Below are 20,496 nucleotides of genomic sequence, written 5' to 3'. Positions count from 1 at the left end.
CTTGCAAAATTTTACATTTCATTAATTCTAGATGAGCTATAAATTTCAAAGCATGTATATAACAGTACTAACGATTTCTACAGCAGTGGTTTCAAAATTTCTTTAGGTGCAATTTTTACCATTAATGTTCTATAGCAAATATTGTATTAGTTAGGTATTTTCCCCTGTAAAAATATCCTTTTTTAATTTAAAATTTTACTTTTGGGGAAGTTCATGCATGAGTACTCTATTTATATTATTTTCACCTCTCTTTCTCCCCCCTCCAGTTCTTCCTGTATTCCCCCCAACTCCAGCTGAATTTCATAGTTTCTCCTCATGTATTCAACTTAAGATCATTTAGTGTTGCTCCTATGTATATGTGCTCAGAGGTGGATGACCTACCAGAGGGCTCATCCCTAGAAAAAAAAACCCTGATTCTTCCTCTCTCAGTAGCTGTTGACTGTATCTCATCACATGTCCCCAGCCACATGGACATGTAAGCTGATGTGGTCATTGCACAGGTGGAGTTAAGATTTTTCAGTGTAATTTTTGAACTAAAAATTAGATATAACTTATGTAACTCTCTATACGTATACCTATAAGCATACATTATGTTGACATTTTAGTCTATAATACATAAGAAAGCAAAATCTGTGCATACTTTGAGGTTTTTTTTTTTTTAAGTTTAGGTTTTTAATAGTCTGTTGGTTTTATAATACTCTCATTTCCTCAACTGATTCCTTTTGTTAAATACATTTACATGCTATCTATTTTAGAGGTTTCAAGCTTAAACTTATTATGAATTTATATACTTGTGTATATAAATTTTATTTTGATTTTTCCCAATAAGTGTGATGTATAGGTATTTTATTATGTATATATCTTAGCTTTTTACCTATGGCTATGATGAACTACCTTGACAAGCTTAGTGGAGGAAGGGCTTATTTTAGCTCTCAGCCCTGAATTACAGTCCATCACTGTGGAGAAGTCACAGCAGCAGGAGCTAACAGCTGTCAGTCATAGTGTATCCACAAGGAAGCCAAGACCACGAGTGTAGACACGCTGGTACTTAGGTGGTGTCTCGTTCCATTCAGTCCAGGATTTCAAGCCTAGGAGATAATGCTGCCAACAGTGAGCAGGCCTTTTCAATGTATTAATGTAATGAAGATAATACTTTAAACATCCTCAGAGGTTCTTCTGCTGGGTGCTTATAGATGCGTCAATCGAAAACTAACACGAGCCATCTCAGTGTGTGGTATGTTCTTAAATATATGACAAATGACTCACATTCCTAATGTCTCTCACAAGGATATAAGTAGGCTTTAAAATCCAAGTGTCCTAAAGGAGCACTACGAAATACCCACAGGAAATTCCGGTAATATATAACACAGTTCTTCACTATCCTACAAAACCTAGCTCTCTGCTTACTACATAAGTAGAGCAAATTAAATAAGAGGGTCAGCTTCCAAAATAATTTTAGCTGAATTCTAGCTTGTTTCTGAAGATGTGATGTGGATTGGTGTTATGGTCCTGGGGCATTAACATCTGCCCTCACCTGCGACCACGCCCATCATTTCACAAACACCTGATCCCATAACTCATGTCGGAACACTGATCTTTATCGTTGTGGCAGCAGCACAGTTCTCACTTATGTTTTCATTAAATGTGTGATGTGTACATTTCTATGTGGGGGAGGGTGCTGAGTATAAGATGTGTGTGTGTGTGTGTGTCTCTGTGTATGTGTAAGAGAGAGAAACAGAGACAGACAGACACAGACAGACAAACAGACACAGCTTGTACCACCATAAGCATATTCGACTCTTGCATTTCTATCTTTTTAATATAGTTGCTATTGGCCTGTGCCTTTTGGGAGAGTGGTGAAAGAGACTTGAAATAAAACTCTTTAGGAAAAAAAGTAAATTTGTCTCTGCCCGAATACTTATTTTTTATTTTTTTATTATTTTATTTTATTTGGAAAAAAAAAAAAACAAAAACCAAATCTGGAGCCTGTTCTTCACAGCTATTTACTCATTTTATTTTTCCTGAAATAATTTGCTATCTTTTGGGATACCAGGCAGTGTGGCTGTCATTCCTCTTTATTGTCATTTTACTGTCCTGGAAAACTGAGCGTGGCTCAAATTTCAAAATCAGGACAACACTGCTCCTTGTTGGCTATGTGCCTTGTCTTTCTCACTGTTCTCATATCCCTCATCTGTTCAAGCTAAACCGCACCCATTCTCCCTGGATTTCTCCTTTATTGATGGCATACCTCCTGAAACTAGATCAGAGAGCTAATGATTCCACACTGGTGGTTCTCGCTTAGCTCTCCATCCATTCTTTTTAATGTTACCAGAGATGAGAAACCAAGATTCATTCTATTTTGCCACTGTGAAGATGCCAAGACCATCTGGGAAAAGTATTAGGAGAGGGAAAACGTGAAGGGAAAAAGAGATTGAGAAAGAAGGCTGGAAGGGAAAGCATATCTCAGTGAAGTCCATTTTGTTAGTTTTATAAAGTTTGGGTAATTTTCTGTTGTAAGTGTAAAGAAAGAATCATATGGAAAGCATGTGCCAGCCCTTGGCTAGTTGGTCGTGAGGCTGCCTGGGAGGCGTGTCTCGGTGGTACATGGTAAGGGCGCAGGTGTAGGCAACAAAAGCCCATGGCACATCTGAGAAAGCAGCAGGAATTGGAAGGAAGGGGGAAGATGGACATGGCCTGAAACCAAACACATGAAGGACATGTCAGGCACAGCCACAGGAAGGAAGCTGCAGGCAAAGGCCACTCCTGGAGGAGCCCTGCTTGGGGTAACTGCCACCCCCCCCCCGGAGGAGCCCTGCTTGGGGTAAGTGGCCAGCTGCATGGCCTCTCACGTCCAGTCTTAGCTGGCCCTGTTCCAGAAGTACCAGCCTTTTCTGCAGAGAATTAAAAGGATGCTACAGCATGTTCCTCTTCCATGTATACTGCTCAGAGGCAGTCAGGATGGTTCATACCATCTGACATACAATTGCAGGCATTCCTGCTATGCAGTCTCTAATACCAGCGGCTGTCCTGAGCCCCCTGGTAACAGGGTTGCTTAACTATATAGCAAGAAGGTTGGGAAAGCACCTAAATCCACGTGCAGCGTGTGTGCAGGAAGACCTCAGCAGGTCCATGAGTTTATCTAAAACAAAGAAGTATGTCAGCATAGCCTATAGTGGTTCCGTGTGTGCCAAGTATGTCCATGACAGCCATGTTTTTCTTATTGAGGAGCAGAAAACTGTTGTGGAAGTGTTTGAAGGCACTAGCACAGAGTCGGAAGGCAAAATAAGTAGGAAGCTAGGAAGCTTTTTAAGTCATAAAAAAAAAAAATCAAGACTCATTTTATTTTTAAAAAAACTACTGCAGCAAGGAGGTAAAGAAAGCTTGGAAATGAGGATTCCATGCTACTTGCTGTCCCTCCACTAGGCTTCCAGAATTTTCTGTTCAGAATGCTTCTCAAGATTGCCACATTCCTTTAGCTCGTGTGGTGGGAGGCTCACAGTTCTGAAATGGTCTGTGTCTGTTTCCTTATGCCCATGTGTCTTATGGCTCCTGTCCAGCATTACCAGGATTCTTAAACCTTGTCAGGAAACAGGCCACAAGGAGCAAGAGGTCTAGACAGAGCAGGAAGGAGGAAAAATGAGAACAGCCCTTGAGGGGTAAGATGTGAGGGACTCTCGGGGGGGGGGGGGGGGGGGCGGATTTACATCTGGCTTCATTTTCAAATGGTTAAAGTTGGGAGAGAGAAAAAAAAGCCCAGATTTCCAAGACTGTTCAACTGTTCCCATGGACACAGAACTTGCAAATAAATACAAACCCATGTTTCCTGTTGTTTCTTGGTTTTATGGTTCACTTTGATTGCAACAGCTCTGTCTCGTGTTGTAGAACCGAACTAGAGTCAGTCAAGGGCATTCAGTATTCATACTTCCGTGTGAATTTCTCCGTACTTCTGCCACAAATTCCATGTTGCTTTTGTGTTTATGTTTCCCCATAAAGTTTAGAAGGCTGCACTGTCCTCATTCTCTTTTCCCAGACCTACCTTAGATTTCCTCCTAGCCAGCCTCTAAATTATCCATTTAACACAAAAGCTGGGCTTGTTCTGATTTTCTAAGGCCCGCGGGGCTACTTTTTCTCAGATACAGTCTTCTCTCTAGTATCCAAGAATTGTTTCTTTCAGTTTATCATATTTCAACAAATCTGGTTCTTGGCTCCAGCTTTCATGAACCAGAAATCCTTATAAGCTTAGATGATGATGGTACCCACTGCTCCGTCCCTTGTCCAAGGACTTCCTGTTGACCCTATATCCTGCATCCTCTGCTTGCAGGTCTTCAAGTGTTTAGCAGTGAGATAGTGCAAGTAGTAAGTTATGCATCAGTACACTAACAGGTCAAAACGGAGGAACATAGCAGCCCCCGACTCTCGTACTTCCAGTGGGTTGTTCTATGCAAAAAAACAAAAACAAAAATAATAAAAATAATTAAAATCTTCCTTCTTTTTAGAGTAGACATCTTGCCTTAGATTACAACTGGAGTAGAAACCGTTCACTTTATTGAACTTCTGGGATGGAGACAGAGACTGATTTCTTAATCACTTGCCCATATTTTTAGCCTCCACTCACACTGCCATTGACCTCATCTGTAGCTTGTTGCTTCTTCTCCTGTTATGTCCAGTCTCTGTGCTATTGAAGGTTCGACTCCGTATACACAGTCTTTTCCTACTCAAATGTACTTACTAGCTCGCCTTTATCTGCAGTGTGAAGTGTCAATCCTTCTGCGTGGATTCAAATAGCTTTCACGAGTTCTGTCTCTATTTTATGAAAAGAATGCAGTGTTCCTCCTCCCAGCTCTCATCTGCATTTTTCATTCAAGAAGCACCTATTAATTTCTAAAATTAAGTAGTCATCTGAAGGAGTTTAGCTTGATTAAATGACGACAGAGAAAACCTTCATCACACAGTGTCAGGCATGATTAAGCTAGAGGTACAGATTTAAGCTGGAAGGAGTGTGTGAGGGAAGGGAACTCCTGCCTCTACCACACACTCTGAGTGCACCAGGAAGTCAGATGCCCACTGGCTTCCATGAAGCCCTCCTGTAGAGCAGACGTACCTCATCCTAAATACCACACAAGTTTTTACCACCATAATTTAAAGATACCTATGAATGGGGAAAACACAACCCCAAATGTCATTGGTTGCATGAAAATTCTTTGATTCTTAAGAAAGACACATACAGTTTTTAGATCTCGAGTTCTCACAGGACGAGTCCACATCTGTGTTATACCTTCCTCCCTTTAGAGCAGGGGATCACAGTCGCCTTCAACTTTGCTGACACAATCAATATGCACAGCACTAGTTTGCCCAGGTTTCTCTTTGTTGGGTAACTGCCAGTCAAAAACACACCCGGGAACTTGGGATGTAGCTCATTTACTAGAGTGTTTGCCTAGAGTGCCAAGGGTCTTGGGATTGCTCCTCGGCACCATATGAACTGGGCATAGTGGTGCACAACTGTAATCCAAGTAGCCAGGAGGATTACTCATGGTCACCCTCAGCAACATAGTGATTTTGAAGCTAGCCTGGGCTACAAAAGATCCTGTCTCAGACAAGCAAGCAAACAAGAACCCAACAGAAAGTTTCACCTTTTTGTTTTGTTTTTTGTTTTTTGGTTTTTGGTTTTTTTTTCTTTGTTTTTTTGAGACAGTGTCTCTTTTTGTACCCTTGGCTGTCCTGGACTCACTTTGTAGACCAGGCTGGCCTCGAACTCACAGCGATCTGCCTGCCCCTGACTCCTGAATGCTGCAATTAAAGGCATGTGCCACCATGCCAAGCTTGAAAGTCTCACTTTTTCTTGCCTATAAGCCCAGCACTTAGGGAGGCAGAGGCAGGCAGATCTCTGTGAATTTTAATGACAGCCTGGTCTACAAAGTGAGTCCAGGACAGCTAAGGCTACACAGAGAAATCTTGTATCAGAACAAAACAAAACAAAACAAAACAAAACAAAAAATCTAGCACTCGTTTCAGGTTACATTCTCTTTAGCCCTGGAGCATCATGGGAAGACTCACATAACGCAGCATCCTGTGGGGAGAGTTCATCCTTGGAAGATTAGATTCTTGGTGACAGGGATAGTAATGCATGGTAATAGTAATCACAGCCTTTCAAGGAGGTGAAGAATGAAGGTTGCAAATTTGCAGCCAACCTATGCTACACAGCAAAATACTATCCCAGAGAAACATGAGCTAAAAATCTCGAGGACACTATGTTTATTGCTACACTGCTTTTTCCCTGTACTCCTCTGTGTTCAACCTTCTTAGCAAGACATTTACATATTCAAGACTTCGGATAAATCTCCCCACCTCTGGCTTGCCTTACATTCATGAATAAATCTGGGAGTTTTAAATACATCACACAGAATCCAGTATAATCTTCTAATGCCTTCTAGATGAAAAAGCAGAGAACTCCACCCTCATGAAATCAGTATTCAAGCACTCTTCAAAAAGTGTTCATCACATAACTACAGAGCATGCTACCCGCTGGATGGAGTTGAAGAAGGGCCCTTGTTAGCAAATGACTATATTGGTTTCTTTCCTGTTGCTGTGATAAAACACCAAGACCAACGCAAATTATAAAAGAAAGCATTTGAGAGGGTTAGCATCCATGATGGTGGAGCCAAGGCATGGCAGCTGGAGGCTGGAACAGAAGCTAAGAGCTCACATCTCACAAGCAAGAATCGGAGAGCCCACTGAGGCTGATGGCAGGCCCCAGGGACACACGTTCTTCCTAAAAGTCACACCACCTGATCCTTCCCAAACAGGTCTAATGACGAGGTAGGAGGACATACCAAGTGTTCAGCTGTATGAGCCTATGGGGGGAATTTCTATTTAAACTACCACATTCCTTCCCCTGCCTCCTATAGGCTCATGGCAATATAATGAAAAAAATGTACTTAGTCCATTTCAAAAGCTACCATAGTTTTTCAGCCTCAACACATTTTAAAGTCCAAAGTCTCTTCTGAGAATAGTTATTACCATTCCAAAATGGAGGAATTGGGGCACAGTGATAAAATAGTGAACCAGACTAACATGAGACCCTGCAGGGCCAACTTCAAATTCTGTAGCTCTATGTCTGACATCAGTGGACTATATGGTTCTGCCCTTCTGTCTTTGCTTCCAGCAAAGTTTCCCTTGGTCTGGTTAAGCTCCTTATCAGCATCTCTCCATGGAAGATATCTCATGGTTCGGGCACCTCCAACATCTTGATGTTTCCAAGGAATTCACGTCCACAGCTTTACGCGACTTCTCAAGGCCTCTTGTCCTCTCAGGACCTTCATTCAGGACTTTCCTGCCATACATTGCCTTGTCGCAGCAGCTCTCCCTAACTCGGGAAGAAGATTTTGCAACCCCTGTCCTCATGTGTTGTCATAACTCTAAAGCCGAGCCACACAAACGACACCATGAGGTTCAGCTGCCTCCTTGAGAAGGAGCCGGACACTTTTGCACCACATTTGCAGCAGATCTTGGAATCTCCTTTGCCAAATAAATTAGTTAAATTACTTTTAAATTTAGCTTCAGGCAAATTCTATAGACAAGGAACTAAAGAAGCCCCATTGTTTGAAAAAAAAAAATCTCAAGAATTGTCTCTATCCCAGTTGTTAATCCAAAAATGCTTGACCTGGGCTTACACAGTCTGTGCAACTCTCAGCACAACTGTCTTCCAAGCCCCTCCCAGGAGGGCCCACTAAGTTCTGCTTACAACAGTCAACCACTTCTCTACTCCAAAGTCCCAAAATCTTCCACATTCATCAAAAAAAAAAAAAAAAAAAAAACCAACATGATCAGGTGCTTCATAGCCGTAGCCCACTCCCTAGCACCAACTCCTGTGTTAGTTTCTCTTCTATTACTCTGATAAACCATCACAATCAAGGCAGGTTATAAAGGAAAGCACTGAACATGACTTCTGCTTTCAGATGCTTTCAGGTGGCAGCAGGCAGCTGGAGCAGCAGCTGAGCTCTTACATCTCACAAGCAGGAGGCAGAGAACACAGTAGAGATGATAGAAGGCTTGTGGAGCCCAAAGACTGCCCCTGTGACACATCTCCTCCAACAAGGCCACGCCTCCTAATCCTTCCCAAACAGTTTCACCAACTAGGGATCACGTGTTCAAATGTATGAGCCTATGGGGTTCACTCTCATTCAAACCCCCACAATTACCAAACCGAAACATGTAAGTGTGATCCCACCAAACAAAAGGAAGCTATGACGCGTACCCTAGTTCCTAACCCTGCTGAGTTATCCCAAGTGTCACGGTGAGTATAGCTAACATAGAAAATGTCAAAGGGAGATCAATAAGGGTTAATTGATAACTCTAGGGTGACCATTACATGTCCCAAGGAAGCGTACGAGCAGCATGAGTTTTTGACATGTTATAACGAGCTCACGCTGAAACACTGTGCAGCACTGGCTCTAATTCTCATAACAATATTTGAAGTAGGCAAAAATTATAATTATAAAACCTTATTTAATAAACATTATTATATCCCATGAAGGAAGTTAGCATAGTCTCTCTATAGCCCATATGGTAATACAATAGAACAAGAAAATCACAGCTTATAAAATAATATACTTCTACAGCCTTATAATGTTTCACTCCCCATTTAAAGTAGGACACCCTTCAGTCTAAAACACTTTTTAGAATATTTAGCAGCCTGCTGTAGAACTGTAGTGTAATTCTCAAGACACATTGATGCCTAAACTAAGACCAGTATATGAAAAAGCTGTCACTCTTCAGCCACCTTTACTATTTGGAAACCATAGATATACGACAGGGTCATTACAAAGACGTATTTTTGGATTATGTTTTTGAAAAATACGGAACAGTATCTCATCTATAATTATTCTGATGACCCCATCGCTAATGCCTTTTGGCCTATTATAACCAGCCCATAATGAAACACTGTGCATAGTACTTTCTTTAGTTCTTATAACAAGCTTTGAGGTAGGTAAAAAAAATTATAATTTCACAAATAAAGTATCTGGGGCACAGAGATATGAAGCATGCTCAAGGTAAAAGAATACCTATATGTCAAACCTGAGATTTGGCTTGGTCCACGGGATTTCAGGACATCCTTGCTTCAATACTATGCCAGGTTGATGGATACTTGATATTCAAGTGAATAAAATCATTTCTGAATCACTTCTGTTATGCATCATACTACCATTATACACAATGTGTATTATATTCTTTCGATATTTTGGCAAACAGTGGGGCTGCTTTCTGCCCTTGTCCAAAGGATTTGCCTGAGGCTAAATTTAAAACTAATTGACAAGGTATATTTATATTTGGAGAGGCAGTTGAAGCTCTGGACGTCTGACTGCACATAGGAAGCACGTGTAGAAACCTCTGACTGATTCAAAGTAGAGAGCACCTACACCTTATGTAACAATGCCTTAGGTGCCCTGAGAACATCATGGCTAAAAAACAACTCCTTGGAGAGGAAAGTGAAAGAGAAGCCAGTGAGCTGAAATTCACAGCATTGCATAGGTTTTAACAACTAGGACAGAGCCACCTGTCAGAATTATGAGAGACTTAATGTCCAGAGAGACATTAGTCCCGTGCAGCAGGTGCACTCGGCCATGCCAGGCACGGCTTTCGCTCTGAGGGCTTTGTCAGCCATGATAAGCATCACTGTGCCTCCGGCTCATTATCTTGATATTGTACTCAACAGTGTCAGGGAGGAAAGGTGTGTACAAGCCTGAGGTGTGTACAAGCCATCACCGCTAGAACAATTCAGGTACAAATCTTTTCATTAAGATAACACCGTCACTGTCACAATATAATCCATCCATACAAGTAAAGATGGCTTCAGGACATGTTCCTGAAATGGGTAGACTCGATGCCACCACTACAGAATCTCAGCCTCACTGCCTGATTTGAACACCATGGGTAATAATTTCAACCACACTGCACTATGATATATTTACAGGATCATTTAATATGTTCAACATCCATTGCAGAATAAGATGTATTGGGGTTGGGGGATAGTTTTATTATAGAGTGCCAAAGCTACAAGTTTGTTCAGGATGATCAGAGGTAGAATTTTCTAGATACGGAAGAGGGAATTTCCAAGGTACAGACTTCCAGACGTCACACTGGAAGAACTCTGATTGAACGTATAGCTGTCCACCTTGGATGATCTTGGGAATATGGCTGCCCCAGCTTACCACTAGATTGTTCCTGTGAGATGACACGATGTCTAGCTCACTAGGCCCTTTCATGAGAGAGTTAAATAGGGGAACACACTTCCCCTATGCAGCTACTTTTCTGGGGATCCACTGAATAAAGTGCACAGAATCAAAATTGGATAAGTAGTCTCCTAGTCTGGGTCCGCACCTGGTACATTTCTTTGGCCATAACTGACAGTTGTTGCTGCAGCTCTCTTCTACCACTCACAGGGAGCTACGGTCTGGGCACAGTGCTGTTTCATCATCAGGAAGCCCCACTTTGTGTTGTTATTTTCAAAGCTGGACCAAGATCCTCCCACTGCTTAGTAAGTCTTTCTGCATCCTACCACTGAGCATTTCCCTATTGGCAGCACATCACACTTATTATACATTAATAGTTAACAATTTTGTGTTCACTATCAATCCAGATACATTAGGACTCCACCAAACATGCTAATGGGATCACCAGAGCTTCTCTAGCATTCAGACTCTATTTAAACCAGTGGAACACATAATGCAAACATAATAAAAAGTGACAAAACATTAATGTTAATACCCATAGATGTAGAAAGGAAAATCTTATGGGAGGTGAACATAATGTGTCAGTTGACATCAAGTCAATAGGTTTGTGCAAACTAGAGAAAGTGCAAAAGCCATATGCATTCTGTGGGTACTTTGCGTCTATGAAAAAGATGTGGCATAGGCAGCCATCTTTCCTCTTGTGCTTGTTGCATTTAGCTAGGAAAGTAATTGAGAGGATGGCACACACAAAGTATAGGAACTGGAAAGGAAAACCATGTTGTCCTGAGGCTGGCATATGCCAAATTTGACACATTAACTAGAATTTCTTGCTATACTGTTGTCAGAAGCAATCCTGTCCAATCTGGTAGATGTACAAAGCCCATGACTGATGGGACATATTTTGAAGATAGGCTGGTGCAAACTGGAAATCCCTAAAATATTAGCTAACAATATGCGATTATTTTTGCTGTGTTTTTAAATCTGCTTTCCTTAGTCTAAATACCTACAGGATTATGAGCTCACCATGGTGGCAGTGGTGTCCTAGAAAAACAGTGAGTCACAAAATTCAGGGTCCAGATGGCCTCTGTGTTCCCTTAGGAACCACTGTATGTAGGAATGTAGAGCCTAGGTAGCTTCCATTTTCTACTAGGTATCATTGCATTGTGGGAAAGCAAGGTCCTAGTGGCCTCCATGTTCCCTTAGGTATCATTGTATTGAGGAGAAGAGGGATCCCAGTGGTCTCACATTCCTCTAGGTATCATTGCATTGTGGGAAGGCAGTCTCCTGGTGACCTCCACTGTCCCTCAGGCACCATTGCATGTGTAGTTGCTTTGTCCTCCTTTGAGATCATTCCAGTTTTCTGCTGGGAGAAGCCAGCAAAGACATCAATACTGGCTTGAAAATTCTAATCTCTGTTGCATGAAGCATGAGGTGGAAATGGGGACTTTGCTGCTTTTTGGAGACTCAGAAATTGTAAAGTTTTTTTTGCACTACTACTGAAACAGCGTGCTGGACAATGACCCTGGCTTGCAGCACGCTTGGCTTGAGCATAATAGGCAGTGATTGCCAATTAGAGATGTTGGGTGGATGACTGGGGCTGTGGAGCTAAACCACAGATGGTAGCTAGGGGACAATAGCATAAAGCCTAGGAACCGAGACTGAGGGTGGGCAGAAACAAGGACACCATTACACCCTCCTAACAGTACACAAAGTGGGTCATTGTTTCATAGAGACTGTGCCAAGCTGTCAATCAATCCTTGAGATAGCACTGTATGCATATAAACCGCAATAAAAGTGTCATTTATTCTCTCTTTTTGAGTTTAAAAGTGGAACTCAATGGTTTGACATACAAACTCAGGGCTCTCAAATCAAATTCAAGGGAAATGGCAATTCAGATCTAGCTTTGGGAAAATACTTTCTTTCTCTGGAAATGTGCTTTTTAAAAAATCTGTCTAAGAGAATAATTATGATTCCCACCTTAGTTTGCTGTTAACAGAAGAGTAATTGGTACATGTGAATATTTAACACAGACACACAACAAACAGACTGTCTACTACATTTCAGCCATTAATAGACTTGTCTTAATTGATTTTTTCTTTTATTTTGCGTGTGTGCATACGTGCATGCAAGTGTCTATGTGCATGCATCACACCCGTGCCACAGATCACACGTAGAGGTCGGAGTCAGTCCTCTCCTTCCTACTGGGTTCTGGGGATCAAGCTCAGGGTGTCAGGATTGGCAGTCAGTGACTTTACCAAACGAGTCGTCCGACCAACAGTGGTCTTAATTTTAAATCCCCTTCAATGTCTGTAGCTTTGATAGGTTCCTGATCATGGGTTTAGATTTTAAAGACTAAATAGTATTTTGATGAAACAGGTGCTCTTTATAGAGAGGGAAAATATCTTAATTTTAACATCTGTCGGCCAATAGGGCAGAGATACAGCCAAGATGGGTAGCAAGTGAACAAAAGAGCCCAGATGTTTTGCATGTTATGGACTGTCATCAAAACACAATCTATTTCATCTTGAGGCCAATGCTATAAAGTGACTATACGCAGAAGGACTATGCTGAGCAGTCTGGACCTGGGCAGCGGAGTTCTTGCATTTGTATGTTGGTCACAAGACCAAGGCTCACTTCCCAGCTCACTCTTCTTATTTGATGGTGACAGAAAACACAGCAGGGTCAGTGGTATAACCAGTTAAACCGTAGCTGGGAAACTGAACGTTAATAACTTAAATTTTTTCCATGACCTGAAATAATTAAAAATCTTCCTGATTTTTCTCAAAATGAAGCAAATATCTCAGCCTTTATTTTTATCAGTTCGCAGTTGTTTTTGTTATTTTCTTGGTGTTTTCTAATTTTGTTTTAGACTGAATCCTGTATGCCTTTTGCTGGTTATCGTTTATAGTCTGACTTTCCCAGGCAGGTGCATTTGCAATTGTGCTGGAGCCCCGGCTTCCACTGCTACCAAGCATTCTCAATTCCACACTTCTCTGCTCCTCGGTGATGCAGAGGTCCCATGGGGGGAGCCTGGTTATTGCTGTTTCTGAATCTTCAGGTGCCTGCCTTCTGCTTAAGGCTTGGATTTTGTTTTATCCTTTAGCATGTATGCTCAGAAACATTCATATTATCTTAGTAAAAAGACAATAATATTTACTAAAGAAATAAAAATATTTTAATGAAAACATGCTAATAACACTAAACAGTAAGTAATTCCAAAAGGAATGTAGTGACTCTAGACAAGTAACCCACATTATTTATAACTATATTTATAATTATGGTCCTTGGTGGTTTCACTAATGAGAAAATTCCATCTCTTTGGTTGAACACATGGCTCAGCTCCTGTGATACCAGAATCTACACACTCAGCTACCTTGACCTTAACCACATTGACTCATGGGCAGACAGACCAGAAGTCATCCATAAATACGACCTGGGTGAGCCCACACTATCAGAGAAAAGACGTGTGAACCTCAGTGGCTTTATCTGTGAATACTAGGAGATACTCTGAGGTATAATAGCAAGAATACTGAAAAGCTCTCGACCTCTCAAACTCACTTTATCTGTTTGAGCGGGGTACTTCTTCTTCTTTTTTTTTTTTAATAAGCCAGAGTCCTAATTTTTTTAATGTTTTTGTCCTTTGAGACCAGTTATAGGAATTAGATATTCCCAACTATTAGAGAACAAAATGTCATGTCTTTCTCTACCTCTAGTCTGTAACTTTTTAGTTTGCATTTAAGCCATTAGCTGTCTAACTCGACTTATTACACCTCTCAATAATAACTCTTTGATTCCCTTTCCCATTGGATGACAACACTGGTTTTGGTGGCTGCAAAGACAGGAGAAGAACTGCAGTCTGGTATAAAACATACGGCCAGAGTCAAGCTCTTTGTAAAATGGTATAATCTGAAAGATATAGAGAAATGTCAATCTCAAGTAATTATAATAATAATAATAACAACAACAACAACAACAATAATAATCTTAAAGACTTCCTTGGACAATGAGTTCCACTAGGCTACTCATTGGGGCTACTTACAGGAGCACAGACACCTTGCCAGTTGTCTCTTCCTCTGCAGCTACCAATAACTGCCTATAGACCCCCTGGGAGAGGTGAGGTCTTGAACCCCTACCCCATCTCCATGACAGAATCCTAATAGGCTTAACCTTATGCAGATCTTGTGGAGCACATTGAAGCTGTTGTGAGGCAGAGGCAACATTGACATGACAGGCTCTTCCTTCTAGCTTACAATTTATAGTTGTGTGTTTACATAAGTTAGTTGCTAGGCACTAAATATTTGTAGCTCCTTGATTGAGACCTCACACTTACTTTGTGTTGTAATCGGGAAGATTTTTAATTATTCCAGGTCATGGAAAAAGTTTAAGTTATTAAGTGTTTCAGATTCCCAGCTACAGTTTAACAGGTTATACCACTGACCCTGGTGTGTTTTCTGTCACCATCAAATAAGGAGAGTGAGCTGGGAAGTGAGCCTTGGTCTTGTGACTAGCATGCAAATGCAAGAACTCCGCTGCCCAGGTCCAGACTGCTCAGCATAGTCCTTCTGCGTATAGTCACTTTATAGCATTGGCCTCAAGATGAAATAGATTGTGTTTTCATGACAATCCATAACATGTAAACCATCTGGGCTCTTTCTTTCACTTGCTACCCATCTTGGCCGTATCTCTGCCTTATTGGCTGACAGGTGTTAAAATTAAGAGACTACAGGCCCCACCCAGTACATCCAACATCAGAGCAGATGGGAAGCAAATGTTTGCACTCACCACAGACTGTGAAGGTGGAAAGCCCTGAATACACAGAGACATTTGCATTCAGCCTAGAAAGTAGGTAAGGAAAACCTCATAGACACCATCAAAAGGGTGGGTGAGAAGTTGCTAAAAAAGAAAAAATTAACATGGATGAAAATGTCTTTTCTAAAAATCCTGAAAGAATGAGAAGACCTTTTCTGGCTTAAAGCTCTGATAGGCATTTTGCAAGCTTCATACATGGAAGTGCATCCAAGTGTCATCAGCTTGATGTCATCTTAGCAGTTTTGAGTTTAGACACTAATGAAATGTCAACAGATTTCATAATCCTCACACTGTTTTCTGTGGGTGAAAATTATCTTTTATTTATTTGTTTGTTTATTAATGTATTAGTTTCCCATTGCCAGCTACCTTTCCCTTTTCTGTCATTGATCCTAGTAGCTAGTCAGTTGACTACTAAAGTTTGAGAGTGTGTTCTTTGTGAACAGCAGCAGGCCTGCATGGTACTTAGAAAGGCAACTCAATACAGTTAACTGGTCTACCTCTCCACCCTCTGGCCTTCAGTCCCCTCTTCCTCTCTCCTTGCACATGACAGTGGCATTTCAGAGAGCTAGGACTTCATCCTTTCTGCTGTGGATCTTTAGAGTAGTTTCTGGAACACACCATCATCTGTTCACAAGCCTTGCACAAACCATCTGTTCACCAGCCTTACACATACCATCTGTTCACTAGCCCTTGCACACACCATAGCCCTGTACTTATGGGACTTGGCTACTCTGCATGGAAAGCTTATATCAAGTTCCCTGCCCACTCTCCTAGCAGCTGCTGTTTTTCCTCAGGGAACATTTCACAGTTTCACTCTGTGTGTTTTATGTGATAAGCTGTTTGATAGCCATCTCCTCCGCCACAGAGTTATAATTTTCCTATCAGCAAGGATCATACCTTTGTATTTTAATCACTGTATTCATATGCCTGTTTTGGTGCCTGGGCTATAACAGAAGTATAATAAATAGTCTTTAAGTAATTTAATGCTACTAGAATCCATTCCTGTTTCTTTTAGATAAGGCTCTGCTGTCAAGTATCTGTTTAAAAACAAACAACTACTTGTCTCTGTTGTGATATCCATATCTGAAAGCCACTTAATAGATTTCCAGGTGACAGGAATTTGTATATGAAAAATATGTGTGTTAATGGACTAGAAAGACTTTCCAGTAATGGAATTCTCAGACAGACTATCACAGACATTACAAAGAAAATGGGAAAACAAAATCATTTGGCTCATATCACAGAGCATATCATATCATATCAGCACCAAGCGTTGCGTCTGGTGAAGGACAAATCCTACTACTGTATAAATAGCACAGAGGCAATACAATATCTTTGCTGGATTTTAGTAATGCCATCATTATTATAAGTACTGTAAAGAGACTGCCAAATGTCTCGTTTTATATTAAAAATACTGGTAATGTTTTTTTAAAATCTGCTTTCTTGCTTAAATGTCCTGTTTCATTCTTAAGTAGAAACCACATTCATTGAAATAGGTTAAAGGCCCTTGTTTTAATATATACACTATATATTAAACTAGGTTAGATTTGGTGACAATGTCAATGTACATTCTGTAAGTGATTGCTCATTAACACCTCACAGGTGATCCTCAATTTTTACACTAATACCTGATAAACAAACTAAATTAATAAGTTGATATACCGTAGAGAGATGGCTGAGCAGTTAAGAGCACTTACTGATCTTACAAAAGACTCAAGTTTGGTTCTCAGCACCCATGTCAAGCAGTTCACAACTACCTGTAACTGCACATCTAGGGAATTTGACACCCTCTTCAGGCCTCCACTGGTACTGCACTTATGTGCACATACCCATAAATAAAACACACTCACACATACATAATTAAAGCATTTTCCCTTTTCTGTCTAAATAAAAGGCCATTTTTCTATATAGTAAGAACAATTATGAAAAATTATAAAAACTGAAAGGTAAGATTTACATACATAATGTCTAATCAAAAGACATTTGGCAACTTTGAAGAGATATTATCTATTCTATCTTGGTGAGTCTAAAGTTTTGAACCTAAATCAATACCTATTAAAGCTTATATCTATCAACCTAAAAATATCTATCTAGACCTAAAAGTATCTTCTTAACTTCTAAACAACTATGTTTGACTTTAAAACTAACTATCTGGTCTTCAAACCCATCAAAGTCCTGAGAAGGAACAAATTTACCTACCTGAGTAAATAGGAAATGCAAGTTAGCAGCTTCCAAAATGGAAAAAAAATGGCAGAGACAATTTGCTGCCTGAACAGTCACCCCAAACTCTCTCACTTTGGAGCATCATCTTCAGCCTTCTGGGCCAATATATCTAACAGACATATTTGTGAAGCAGGAACTATTGAGGACTTGCTTAACCTATTTTGAAAGACTTTGGCGGTCTACTCTGCCTGCATCCTAGCTTGCCCATTTTAGGCAGAATTCTGTCTGTGGCAGATACAAGAGCATTTTTGCCCAGTGGCTGTTTTACCATATTTGAAGTCATCTCCATAAGGAAGCTCTTTGATGCTCATCATCTTCTTTGAGGTAGGCTGGATGTTGCCAGGAGTCAACCTGTCTCATTGTTAAAGAATCCTCAAAATAATAAGAACATTTTGAAATGCCATATTCTGTACGTTCCTGGGGGTTTTTGAAACCTGATATATCTATAGAATTATATCTATCTGTTAAACCTAGGATGTATATTCCTGCACTTGACATGACCATGAGTTGATCAACTAACAATTGACTTGTATCACTTAGTTATCCTAAACAGTCTGCAATAGCTCTATCAGAGTATTGGAAGCAAGCCATGTATTAATTGATTTGTAAGTGTACAATACCTCGTATTAAAGCTGAAATATAGTGTGTGAAGAATAATACCAAATTTGAACTCCATTTCAATGTAACAAAATTAAACTTATTTTGTATCAATATATATCAATGAATTAAAATCAACCTTATTTGTAAGTAACAATTAAGGCCTTAAATTGAGGAGTGTATTCAGTAATCTACTTCTTGTCTTATCATCCCTACATATTTCTATAATTCCTCTTCTTTCATTTCAACCCATATCCCCATACCTAAGATAAAGGAAAAGAGAGAAGTATCTAAGCCCAACCTAGTTTTCTCTCTGAATAAGACCAATAATAACTTATAACCAACTCCCAATGACAATAAACATCTATAGCCCAAGAAAGCAACCAAAAATTTACCCAACCTCACTCAAGGGAAACAGGGCAACTTTCTCTTAAGGTTTCTTCCAGCTGTTTTGGAGCAAATACCTATGTAGGGGCCCAAATAAAATTGGAAAAAAATTGGGTAAATAAGCTAGGAATCGCATTTGTGGTCCCATCTCTAAATGTTGAGAAATTCCAGGCTTAATATAAGTCCTGCGTGGGGCAGTCTGATATGCTGGACCAATTGGGATAAGGAGCCTTCTTTGAAACTGTCCTTTTCTGATGAGGAACAGCAACTAAAGCACTTGGGACTGGAACATGAAGGATGCAGGCTGCCAGCGTCTCAGAATGCTGGAGGAATGAATCCTGTCAGGTCTGATCCAGCATCAGTGTCCAGTTCTTTTATTCTGAAAACATATAATTTCTCACAAGAATTATACAATCATAAATCTATAAATATATGATGTGTGCAGGATGCACAGAACAATTAAAGCTGGTTCTCTGCTCCGTGTATGAGCAGAAGAAAGACATCTGTAAATCTTCATTCATGCTATATGAAGAATGGCATCTAATAATAAATCATGGGGATTCTGTAACCAACAGGAAGCTTTGACTATGCATAAACATTCATGTCACGGCCAGTCTTAGAGCTATTCCCATGTAGTGGAATCAGCTATGTAAATTAACTGCTTGTGCTGCAGTTTGAATTCATGTAAACATAGACTGACTTAAGTTAGCGGTCTCTCTTTTATTCAGGTCTGTTTCATTTTGACCCCTTTCAAAGGGGAAACACAACATTACCACTAACAATGGACATACAATCATTATCATACTGAAACCAAAATAATGTCCTTCTCTAGGCTCTATGGTGCCTGATGTATAGGCCAGGCCGCTAACTGTTTCCCGAGAAAAGGTATCTCGTTTTAGAGACAAGCCGGTTGCCCTGAGCAAAGGAAAAGACATTAAGCTTTAAATTAACATTATATAAACTCCCATTTTTATTTTAGAGTTTATGTATACCCTAGGCATCTTGTACCTTCATTTTCACATTTGTTTCAGGTGTTTTTGTCTCACTCCTTCTCTCCAAGGGGATGGACGCTTTCACTTTTTAGTTCTAAATGTCTTTTTCTAGGCTCTATGGCACATGGTGTATAGGTTAGGCTGCTACCTGTCTCCCAAGAAAATGTATCCTGTTTTAGAGACAAGCAGTTGCCCTAAGCAAAAGCAAAAAGTCATTAAGCTTACCCTAGGCATCTTGTATCTGGGTTTTTATTTTGGTTGTGGGTGTTTTTGTCTCACCCTTCCTCTCCATATTTGATGGACGATTCCACCTTGTAAGCACATGAATTGTAGCCTTTGAGTTTTGGGGACCTAACAAGGCTGACGTGTACTTTGTCACCTGTAAGTCCTCGGTGTCTTTTTGCTTCTGATGTGACCACCACCTGTCCCCCGTGGAAGTAGCTCACAATTAGAGAGATAAGCTAGCTGCCAGAGCAGTGGCACCTCAACTCTGCAAACAAAGGCTTTTCGACGTGGGAGGCATGTAGCTTGCATGTCTGTCTCCCTGTCCAATCTTGGTTCTTACATTGACCGACAGAAAATATCTCTTAGGCCAATTACCCTTTTAGCACAAGTTCTCCTGTGGATGTTCCACTTTCAAGGAGATTGTCTGGCCTTTTATAGAGCAGGGAAATCTTTTTACCTTACATAAACCTAAGATTGATGTGTATCCATGCTTTAGATCAGTAAGGACATATAATCCATTGTTAAGAAAAAGGAATGTACAGAGTAAATTTAAGAAAAAAAAATTGTCAGCTTAAATCCTAGGCTGTCTCTGGGGTTCATGCCCTGTGGAGATCAGGTTGGTCTACAACTCAAGAGTGCTGTCCATCTTTGTCTCCATGGTGTTGGGATTAAGGGCTTGAATCACCACCGCCCTGCTCAAATATTTCATCTCAATTCCAGTCAAAATCTTTAGAAATCTCAAGCAAAATTCAAGCAAGGAAACAAGAAAATTCCAAGTCTTGGGTCAGTTGTGCCAATTTAGGCTTCAGTTAGTGAAGCCTTGTCCACCATTCCTTGGAAATTAGTTATTGCTATCTCATAGAGGTGGATCCTTTCCTGAAACTGCTGACAAACACCTTGTAGCTAAGGGGCTCTGAATTCCAGCCACTATCAACTCTATGGAGAAGAGTTCAGTTCTTTCTTCCCTTCTTGTGGCCACATATCTCTCAGTTTTCTGCCTTTCTCCCTGAACTTTTTTTAGAGAAAGTATGGAG

At 40.5% G+C, this 20,496-nt stretch overlaps 1 protein-coding gene across 1 annotated transcript in view; it reads left to right on the top strand.

The window, feature by feature from the left end:
- Unc13c (unc-13 homolog C) overlaps window positions 1–20,496 on the top strand; it is a 426,680-nt gene that overhangs the window by 97,932 nt on the left and 308,252 nt on the right.

Source organism: Acomys russatus, chromosome 32, assembly GCF_903995435.1.
Source record: "Acomys russatus chromosome 32, mAcoRus1.1, whole genome shotgun sequence".
NCBI lineage: Eukaryota > Metazoa > Chordata > Mammalia > Rodentia > Muridae > Acomys > Acomys russatus.
Note: the sequence above shows the minus strand (reverse complement) of the source record. Positions and strands in the feature narration are given on the sequence as shown.